A 12,075-nucleotide genomic window follows, 5' to 3' on the forward strand; every position below is an offset into this window, starting at 1 on the left:
GCAGGGTAGCTGAACTTCTTGGGTTCTATGGGTTGAATCAGGTCATAGTCCCAGCCCAGATTCAAAGGGGAGGATCTTCACAAGGGTGTAGATGTAGGAGGACAATGCGATTCATTTAGGGGGGAGGGCGGTCATCAATCTAATAGACTAGTTACAGGATCAGGGCTCCCAACAGAAGTACATTTCCTTTTATTCGATTTATCTGTGGTATTTTGTTTGGAAAGATAATTACACTTTCTAATAATGATTGAAAATCACTAATTTACATTATGGAGTTATAAGAGGATTTAGAGAGATCATCTAATCCTTCCCCTTCATATGACCGATGAGGGATCTGAAAATCTGAAAGGTTAATGGTCAAAAGAATTATAACAGCCACTAACTTAGGGGCCTGGGGTGAGCACCTTGAATTTTTTTGTTCTCCTTCTTACCCTGTCCTGATTTCCACTGATTTCCCCATCTGTTAGCTTCAACCCATTCAGTTCTTGGCTAAATAAACATTTATTGAGCACCTGCTATGTTCCAGGCACTGTTCCAGAAGGTCATTATTCCAGTAATTTGGTAATTCTAGCCTCACATATAACAGCAGTGTGCCGGAGCCGGCTTGCGCCATCTCGCGAGATCTGATTACGATTGTTCATCTCTTTCCAACTCCAACTTCAGGGACAGCATGTTGGGAGCTTGAAATTGGTCATGGTGGGAGTATTTACATCACGGTTATCAGCAAACACTACAAATCTGGACTTTTTTTTTCCTCCCCAAGGAGTGGATTGTTAAACATTTACCGTCACACCCTGGACTTAATCTTATATCACATTCTCTTTCGGGCTGAGGAGGGTTCCTTTACACAGTTCATCCTGACCTATAGGTCTCTGACTTTTCATTTATTTATTCATTCATTCAGTAAATATTTATCGATCATCTCCCATGTTATTTATGCCATGTCTAAAGTGGGGCAGCTTCTACTCTTTTCCAGCTAATTATTTTAAGGCAGGAATGTGGGCCTACTCTTGCTAGAGCTTAGTTTTTAAGAGAAGGTAGTAATTCAGATTTTTATGTAGAATTGCCGGGTTTTCAAACATGAACAACAAATTCAAAATGTTTTAAACTACTGCCTGGGCCAAAATAAACATATCTTTAAGTTCCATTTGGCAGGGGGGCCACCAGTTTGTGACCTCTGTTCTCACCCTAACAGAAGCATATGCCACCACGGCCCTAGCCCCTCCGCTCCTCTGTTCACACCAGTCTTGCTACAGCTGAACCACCGGAAATCCAGGCACACACGTGGTACTCCATCCCTGGCCCTACGTCTCTTGGGGTACATTTTAGATGTGTGTTTAAAACAATGTCCTCTAGTTGAGGGCCTCATAGAACTCCCTAGTAATGCCCACTTCTCATCCCACATTCTTCTCTCTCCTACACCCTCTCCACTAAGCTGTGCAGGCCATCATTTAGTTTCTTGAGCATCCCATGCTGCCTTCTGCCACAGGGCCTTTGTACATGCTGTTCACACTTCCTGGAACATTGCACTTTTCCTTTATTAATGTAACACAGAGGTTATTTTCTCGGAGAATCTCCATTCTTCTAGACCAGATCGATCCATCTAATTTAGGCTCTGCTATTACTGTGTTTTGCTCTTTAGTGGCATTGCGATGGCCATGAACGTGTCCTTTTTAAATCTCCTACTGAGGAGTTTGTCATGGACGGACAGCCCCAGCTGCTGTACTCTAAATCCAACACCACGTCTCTGCTGAGGCCACACTGCCCGAGGGCTGCTCCCAGCCCATGGCTGAGCACAGCAGGAATACTAAGGCAGGGCCATCCTGGGGAAAGTCAGACTCTTCTGATGGGCAACTTTGGCCTTGTCAGAATTTCCTGAGAACTACACAGCAATCTAAGACTACCCGCCCGTCCTTCCTTTCCTCTCCCCCTCACAGAACTGCTTTGCCGTCTGACGGCTCTCCTGGCCTGCCCCAGTCCCTCCCTCATTTCACTCACAGGCGTTTTCCCAGTAAATCTCTTGTATGTTTAGTCTCTCTTGGTATGCTTGTTGGAAGACCCAAACTAACACAAGTATCTATTATGAAGTTCAATTTATATTTATAGGTGCCATTATGTTTTTAACAGACTCGTTTTTATTTCTTGCTCTAATTTCTCAATGCAAACCTTTAAAAAAATTTTTTTCGTAAAAAATCTCATAAAACATTTAGTTTTACATACACGTCCACAGTCATATGTGTGCAATTGTTTGACGATTGCTTACCTCCCAGATAGACTATGAGAGCAAAGACCAGATTGGGGATATATGTGTCTTTGGTTTACCATTAAATCCCAGGACCTCCTCCAGGGCCTGGCACACAGCGAGTACTCATGAACACTTGCTCTCTCTCTTTTTTTATTTAAATCACATTTTTTTTTTAATTTCAGCATATCATGGGGGTACAGATGTTTAGACTACGTATGTTGCCCTTGCCCCCCTCTCCTCCCCTAAGTCCGAGTTTCAAATATGTCCATCCTTTGGGTGGTGCCCACTGCACTCTTTGTGTATGCAAATACCCGTCCCCTCCTCCCCCCTCCCCCCTGCCCAACATCCAATAGATGCTATTCTTATATGTGCACTTATAACACTTGCTCTCTTGACAGTGAATGAAACAATTACAAATACAGGGCATTATAAAAAATGGAAGGTAGGGTCAAATGTAATGTATGTTTGTCCTAACTATAGGCTTTATAGTTATTTTTCAACTTGGGAAACTGAAATTGGGGAGGGTCCCCTGCAGAATGTCAATAAACATAAGACAAATTCGGTCAGTCCGAGTAGTCCCCACAGTAATTTAGGGACTCAGAATTGGATTACATTTCAGCGTACTTGCAGGAGGAAACTCTGGTTTCTCTTCCCTAAGCCATAATAGTTTGGTCGTGGAAAGCACTCCAAGAAGTCAATCCAAATACTGTCCAAGATTGCCGACCTCGGAAGCTGTAGGCAACGAAAGCAGTTGACAAAGGAGTTTGAGACCTGAGTTGCTTTAAATCCGCAATGACCTTGCTCCAGATTTTGGGCAAGTCACTTTGCCTCTTTAGGTTTTGATATTCCCGTCTGTACCCTGAGAGGGGTGGCCTGGGGACTCTGAGGCACTTCTAGCTTGGACATCCCTGAAGTGGAGAGAGAGGTCAGGGGAGGAGCGACCTCTTTCTTGTGCAGTGCTGTAAGCCCACTACCTACCTCAGCACCCGCATTGAGGAGGCACTCAGTGAATCGTGCTTGAATGAATGAATGGAACCTGAATGGAGTATAGATACCTCCTCTTTCGCCTGGGTACACACTGTTTCGGGGCCCCAATCTGTTCTAGCAGGAAAGGCAGGAAGCAGCTGTTTACCTTTGAGGGAGCGGCTGGGTGATCTGCCTGTGTAAACAGCCATTTACCCAAGTGTCAAGAGGAGCAACTGAGAGAGAACGCACATTTATTCCCTTCCTCACGGTAGTGATCCAGAAATCCCGGCTTCTCTCTCTGCATTTTTCCGGGCACTGCCGGCCGGGGAGACTGATCTTTTTCTAAGCCAGCCTGGGACCAAGCAAGAACCTCACTATCACTCTCCCACTCCTACCCTAAGTCACCCCTCTCTAGTCATCCTTCAGGACAAAAATCAGTATCTGGAGTTATCTTATTATTGAATGTTTTTGCCTGCTTGTTACCTGTATCCTTCCCCTAGAATAAACGCCTTGAGAATAAATAGTCTCGTTCAAGGCCCTCTCCCTGCACCTGGAAGAAGAGTGTCTGGCACTTGGTGGGGCCACTCAGTAAGTGGACATTGACCGATGAATGAGTGAGATTTGCTCCAAACCTGGTGTAGTGCAGTTGCCACCCTGAAGGGTGCCTGAAATTCCCACCACTAAAGTCACCTCTTTGGGTTAAGTCAGAACTCTTCACTCAACCATGGCGCACCACTTTTAGTTTTCGTTATAGCTCCTACTCTATCTTACATAATATATTTCCTTAATTCATCTCTCCTTTTTCACTTAAATAAATGTATTTAAAGTGCAAACTATATGCCATGACTATAAATGGAAACCAATGTCGCTTTCCATAAATAGAAAGTACCCGTGAAAATAAATACAATGATCACAAACTTTAGGGCCAAGGGGACAGAGGATGGAACTTTATTTCAATGTATTTTTTCCCTTTGTAATACTAGGCATTTTACCGAATGTATTTACAAACATTATTCTGATGCAGGATCCACACTTCACCAGACTTCCAAAGGAGCTTATAGCATCTTCCTTAAGAATCTAGAGTACAGATACCACGAAACTATCTGCCAATGGCCCACGCTTGAGGGCTGTTCTTTCTTTGTTAAAAAGGAAAATCAGATAGTGTTAGGGGAGTGTAAAAGACATGTTAGCACCAAGCTGAGACGACCTCTATGACATAACCAGAAGGACTGAAAAGGAATAGAAAAGAGAATGACTTTCTCCATGTAATTTAGTGTCTGTGGGTTCCATTAAATCACGTCAGGTACCTTGGGTTAAGGTAGAGTCTTCAGAAATCCCAATTAAATTGCCCATACACTCTTTAGCGCTAAATTGCAGATATGCTCGTACCATTATTTTAGATTAATTTATCAGCTCATATCACTAAATATTTGTTGAAAGACTATTATGTACAAAGCTTATGTTAAGCCCATGTACTAAGTATCTCTTGAATAATGCAAGTAGAGAAGGCTATGTAATCACGTTATTTTGTAGTAACTCCTAATAAGTCCAATATCTGGGCACTCTTTAGGTATGCTCCACCATCTATTTCTTCCGTCATGTGCTCTTGTCTCCTGAAATGACTGGGAGTTTGAAATTAGATGCCAAATGTATATCAAAAATTAAGATGATTTGAGATTCTGAGTAATTTTATCTTCTAACAAAGATTTGCTTTTATTCTTAGTAAACTGTTAAGGCACAGGCAGATCACTTAATCCAATCAGGGATTAAGTTTATTCAAAGATGGACTTCATTCCTTGTGAGGGTCGGTCTATTTCTGGTTCACCCTACTTCCAGGGTACAGCCCTTTGTGAAGGTCAACTAAAAACCTGGGATACTTATCAGGGCCCCTTTTCCTTATTGGGTTCTGAATTCCCACTTTCCTCCTTAGTACGGTAAGACTGCCAGAAGTCATGTCGGCCACTGCTTATGAATCAGATACAGGACTTGAAGGGGAAAGCAGACCGAATGTCAAGATCATCTCTTTGCACGTGCCTTTTCTCAAGGAGCTCAGTCCCTCAAGTCCTTGCTGCTTTGATAGCTCGCTGATGCCTTCAAACCAAATCAGTCAAATGTTTTGTCTGGATTTTCTAATTGTCCTTGGGTGGTGGATTGATCTGCAAAAAATGAGTCTATCATTACAGCCTACAGGTCATATTGTTACATGGGAAAAGCAAGTTACCAAAGAATATGTATAGCATGATCCTAGATTCATTAAAATAAAAATATTGATAATTTGTTAGAATATGCACAGAAACATAATCTGAACAAAGAGTCACTTAAACATTTACCTTGGTTACCCATTATGCAATATTACATTTTCCACACTGCATATTTTTTTTGTAATGTTTAGACATCAGTTTCCAATAAGGATACATTTTATATGTAAGAGGAAAATAATAAGGTTATTTTCAAGAAATTAAAGAAATAAAAATGACGTAACAAAATAGTTGGAAAGTAAGATTGTCTTTATCTGTTTCCTAATTTGGGAAAGCCAAGCTTATAGATGATCTAGCTATATAGGAAAAAATATGGTATCATGATTAGACTCATGCTGTTTATTACAGTAGCTTCCCCTTGCTAAGCTACAGTATGAAGGGGCCTCTTGGTTAAGGGATTTTCCAGGTTGGTGAGTTACCTGTAAGGATTCAAACTTACTTACTGAATCTTTTAATCTACTTGATCTCAAATAAAAGAGAAACTAAAATTATAGACATCTTTCAACTCTAGGAAACCATTTACTTAGCCAAACTAACTTTAGCATGCAACTAATTAAAAAGGACTTTCTTCTTGGAAAGAGAGACACATATCCATAGAGTGCTATAATTTATATAAGGGCTCCATCTGAAAACTCCATTCCATCATTTTCCAAGTGAATACTGAAGTCCAAATTTGGAAGTTAATACTTATCTGAGCTAATTTTCATCTTATTGATTCTACCCTTTAGAAAGGTTTCTAGCCCTCGAAGATGATTTTGAGTCTGAATTTTGTCTCCAACTATCTTAACTAATGCTTTGGTCATTTTGTTGACTAAGAATTCAGTAGGTATGTCTTCTATGTCCTGTTCTAAGATATTTATGAAAATATTGAGAAAATTTTAAAAAATATAAATCAAGTGCAGAATAAAGTGAGACTTTACTAAAGACTTCTCTCCAGGTTGTCAGTAATCAATTAACACCTTTTGCATGATTATTCAATCCTCTTCAAATCCACTGCAGTATAATCTTGTCCACGTTTCCCTATTCCACTAGAGCCGCCACGTATGTTATTCACATTCAAATCTTCTTGGTGAACCAGTTTAGCCATAGACCATAAGAACCACCTGTTGTGGACCTCCTGCTGCATCTCCTGGCCACAGTAGATTGGCCCAAGGGTGAACAATGAATGCAAAGTGGGCCAATCAGATTCTCTATCTCCGGAATTTGGCAAAGAGGGACAGAGCCTGAGTCTGTTAGCTGTAGAGAGCCAAACATAGGATCATGTGACTTAGGAGCTGAGGCCACCATCGTGGGGCACTCATGGTGGGCTTTTTACAAGCAGAAGGGTGGGGACTGGTTTATGGGGACTGATTTGTAAGGAGAAAGAAAAAAACCCAAAGTATACATGCTGCGAGAAATATTAATAGAAATTTGAGAGATCTGATGTTATAACCTACACTTTGATTCTGTGAAGTTTTTCTGTAGTTTTAAAATAAATTCCCCTTTTGGTCTGAGCAAATGTTTTGGGCTGAATTGTGTCCCCTCGAAATTCCTGTGCTGAAGACCTAAACCCCACTACCTCAGAATGTGACCAATTTGGAGATAGGGCCTTTAAAGAGGTGATTAAGTTAAAATGAGGCACTCTCAGGGTGGGCCCTAATCCAATCTGACCAGTGTCCTCATAAGAAGAGAAAATTAGGACGCACAGAGGGACGCCAGAGGCACCTGTGCACAGAGGGATGACCATGTAAAGACGCAGCAAGACATGGCTTCCGCAAGCCAGGAAGAGAGGCCAAAGGGGAAACCAAACCTGCCAACACCCTAATCTGGGTCTTCCAGCCTCCAGAACTGGGAGAAAATGAATTGCCCGGCCGTGGTATTTTGTTATGGCTGCCCTCGCAGACTAATACAGCAAGTTCAAGTGGGTTTCAGTGCTGTCAGTCACACGTAGTAGAAAACTTGGAATCAATTGGATCAAATATAAGAATATATATCATTTCACATAGCTAGAAATCGGGACAAAAAGAGCTCCAGGGTTGGTTAATCAGTGACTCATGACATCATCGAGGACCTATGTTCTTCCCATGTTTCTGCTTTACCATTCTCATCTTAGCATGTCAGCTTTGACCTCAGGCTGGATCCCTTTATGTTGGCAAGCTGGCTGCAACATTTCAGGACATGACATTGTTCTGAATAATATAATATAAGAAATTATTATGTTTTCTTTAGTGTTTCTTTTTAAAAGCAACAGAATCCTTCTTAGAAGCCCTCCTGTACTCTTTTGCATATGTCTTATTGACCAGAGATGCATCATAACCAACAGCTATACTAATCACTGGCAATGAAAATAAGGCCATCATGAAAGATCCACCCTGGGTGCGTAGGTTTCAAGGGTTTCAAAGGCAGGATCCAAATACAATGGAGGGAGGGTTAAGGACAAAGAAGGAATGAATTTGGAGTAGGTAACCAACAGTGTCCCCCGGTTCCTTTCCCCAGTGCTCCCTAGACAGCAATTTTATGTACAAGATTACCATGGGAGATTTTGGCAAATGTATTACTGAAATAGTGACACCTTTAATACCCCTCTTCTGCTATATCAGTTTAATTAATATACATGGACAAAAACACATACAAAATAAGTTTGGATTTTCATATTTTTATAACCCTGCATAATTTAAACTTTTAGTATGCTTTCTGTCATTTGCTGCAATAACAATTTTACAGAATGAGAAACTGAGCCTCAGAGACTTGAAATGATTTGCACAAGAACACACGATGTTTGCTCCTAGAACAGTGAAAAAATGACTAGGGGGCATATGTCAATAAGTAGTCATAGATTAGATTAGAGTAGATTAGAGAGATAAAGTAGTAAAATCATAGAAATCTAAGTAAGATTATGAGGATTTTGAATGTCAGAGGAAGGAGTTTAAAATTGATTAAATATATGGTAACATCTTAATCTGAGGAGTGATCTGATGAAGTATTCCTGGAAGATTCATCAACCAGTGGTTTCTAAAAGCAGTTCATAAGTAGTTTAACAAAATAGCATACAGAGGCCAGACTCAATTTAAGAATCACTCATTTTCCTTCCATCAAAATTGATTGAGCATATAGTAGGTGGGAGGTTCTGTGTTTAGCAGTAGGGGTAAGATAATGAGCAAGACAGGTTTGGCCACTTTCCTTATATCAATTAAAGTCAGAAGGAGCTGTATTAATCAGGATAGGCCGAGCTATGCTGCTATAACAAATAAACACTGATATCTTGTAGCTCTAGATCATTGAGACATATTTCTGTTTATGTGAATTCTGAGACGTGAATGGTTATCTTCTGTCTTGTGCCTATGCCTTCTAGAACACCTGGCCTCAAGGACACCACAGTAGGTCGAGAGAGATATGGAGGATGCCTGTCAATTCTTACTTGTCTCAGCCCGGACGTGACATGCGTTACTTCCACTTACAGTCCACTGGCCCAGACTGGTCATGTGACCCCTCATCTAACAGCGAGGAAGGTTGGGGAATACATGTCAGGGAGCATGTGAACATTTGGTAAGTGGTAACCGTCTCTGCCACAAGATTTTATAATAAATATCTTAGGTAAAGATCTGTTTCTTCTTTATTCACTTACAAAGTTATATGCGTAAGGAGTGGTTATATAAACATCACTTTAATGACAACTTCTGCTTGAGGAGAAAAAGCTTTCAGATTGTGTGTATAAGGAGAAGAGAAAGAATAACAAGTCAATACTAAAGAAAGGTGACATTTTAATTTCTTTGCCCTGCAGTGATGCAGTAGAAAGAAAAGACCTCAATTTGCATCACAGTTCTCCTATGTGCTACTCTTGTATCCTTAAGCAAGTCATTTAACCTCCATGAACCTCCTTCTTCAACTTACAAAAGAGAGTAATACTTTTCTACCCCAGAGAGATGTCATGAGGATTAAAAGTTAAATATATATATATATGCAAATGTCTATGTGGCACCACAACTGGCACACAGTAAAAGCTAATTAAATGTTAGATGAGTCTACTGCATATGGATCAAAACAAACTGTAGATCAGAACTCCCAGGCATGTTTCTTAGGCCACCATTCATGTAGCTTCTTGCATCAAATCTAACTCAGCTACCTGGTTTTCAAAACTCCATTATGTTTCACTTATCCTGTCTCCTCCCCCTACAACTTCCCAGCATCGTATCTCCCCAAGCTCTTCCCTTCAACACTCACTCACTGCTCCTGCTAAACAATTTTACTTGCTGTCTGAAAATTTTGATAGGTCTCTGAAAAACTCTTCCCATGTCACCGATTACGTTAAATACTGGGGGCTCCTCCCTACCAGACCAGTCCCTCTAGTCCCCCATTGACATTTGGGTTGGCCATCTGATTTGCTTTGACCAGTAAAAAGTGAATGGAAATGATGTGAGCAGAAGCTTTGAGAGGCATAGTATGTTCCCGCCATCTTTCTTTTTGCTTTGCACAAGACCAACATGCTCCAAATAGAACCTTCCCTTTCAACTTTGGTCCTGAAATGAAGATGTGCAAAAGAGCAGCAGCTTATCAGTGGACAGGAATGAGGTCGAGAAATAGTCCTCTGTGCTGGTAACCCACTAAAATATTAGAGGTTATTCGTTACTGAAGCATAACCTATCCAAGAGATGGCTGGGACAACCCCAAATCCCTGCCACACATACACCCTCTTCTGTTTAAGTAACTGGGTTCAAAACCTCCCTTCCCTAGCACATTTTTTCAACCCTCTTGCCTTCTCCAAGTAGTATCTACTTTCAAATGCCTTCTCTGTGAAACTTCCTCTGATTATCCTGATCATAACTGATCTACCTTTGTTAAGCAACCCCCCCCATCCCATTATCTGTAATGATACTTGTAAATAAATGTTTGTTGACTACATTAGCAGAGGAATGCTTCTCCTGTGGCACTGATTATAATATTTCATTATTATAATACTTCCCCTATGCCTTATAATATTTAGTGTGGACAGGGATCATGCTTTTTCCATTTCTGGAATCTTAGTACCATATACTTAGGCACAGCAAACATTTGTTGAAAAATAAATGACAGAGCTTTAGGCTCTGGGTAAGATGGAGGAGTCACATTCTACTCTCTCTCTCTCTCTCTCTCTCTCTCTCTCTCTGGCACTGAATGCAGCTATATAACCGGTACTTAAAGCACACAGTGGAAATTCAGGTGGTGATGGCTCCAGACTAAGAGAGCTCAGTCTTTCAGTAAAACAACAGCTGACATGTGGCTTTGGACTGCAGAATGGGTTTCTTTAGACCAATGAAATGCAAGAACTTCCTTAAGCTCCTTCTTCTGGGCCTGAGAATTGGCCAGTTCCACGAAGGTTAACCAGAAGGGTGACTCTTCAATGACTACAATTTTATTGTTGTTATTGTTGCTGTAGGTATGTGAGATACCAGCCAGGGCTTCTAGTGATCTCTCCAGATTTATGACTGCAGTGTCCCTGATGAAGGATGGGGGAAGGCACAAGGCGAAATACCCTTTTGGGATCAGAAATAATAGGGAAGGTGAGGAGGGATGGTCTATAATGCCCAGGATGGTATTTGCATGACGATCTGCTTGCCTTAAGAAATTCTTACTTTATTTTATACTGAAGAAGATATTTTGAGGAAGAGTAGAGGGTCCTTCTTAATAATAAGTTATTTCCTCTTGAGGAAAAATAAGACAGTTAAAGATATGGTAGCACTGGGCAGATGGGCCAATAAACAAGGAACTTGGATGGAAAATAACAAATGTGGATTTTAACTGAAGGTCTAGAAGAATCCACGACACTCATGGCATTTGTTGTGGGTGGATGAGGGAGGGGACCCAAAGGGGAGAAAGAGGCAATAGGTAGTAGCAGAAGCCAGTCTTGGAATCAGCCATTCAAGTTATGGGAGCGTCATTTGTAACAAACAGCCTCTACCTCAAGATGTTCCAACCACACACTAGTTCTGGAGTCTTCGGAACTCCATTGTGATCTTCATTTCCTGCCTGGCCTGGGCTTCTGGGATGTGTTCAGTGACAGAAGGGAAAACAGTGGTGCTATTTCATTGCACAATTCTAGGGGGCATCATGCACACTACGTTTAGGTAACAGAAGGAAGTTGTGTCCTCCTTTCTCACCAGTAGCCTTGACGGGGAGGAAACACAATGTTTTCCCTGAACTCCTTACAAAGATCACCTTTCTGATTGATTTCTATTATATATTTAACCATTCTTCAATTCCCAGAGCACTAGTTCAAAATTTTAAAATATTTCCCTTTTCTTCCACATGTTGTTGAAGGACAGACAGAGTAGAAAAAGCTAAATGCTTTTACCTGCTCTTCTTAGAAAAAGGAAATCTCTTGTGCCAACTAGCCTCACATTTTTAAACAGGCCTTTAAAAAAGTGCAAATCCTCTAATCTGACTTGTAAAACATTTAATATTTTGGACATGCAGCCTTAATGACCATCCAGAAGTCACGGCGGCTGGATAATGGGAGATGCTGGACTATTGTGCATTGGCCACAAAGCCATGAGGTGGCTCTTTCTCTGGGGTCAGGAGGTCAAGCTCCACAGCATTAATTTTGCTGAGTTTCTTTGTTATAAATAACAAACAAGGTCATTTATTTTCATT

This window comes from Propithecus coquereli, unplaced genomic scaffold (genome assembly GCF_000956105.1).
Source record: "Propithecus coquereli isolate 6110/MARCELLA unplaced genomic scaffold, Pcoq_1.0 Scaffold180, whole genome shotgun sequence".
In the NCBI taxonomy this organism is placed as follows: Eukaryota; Metazoa; Chordata; class Mammalia; order Primates; family Indriidae; genus Propithecus; species Propithecus coquereli.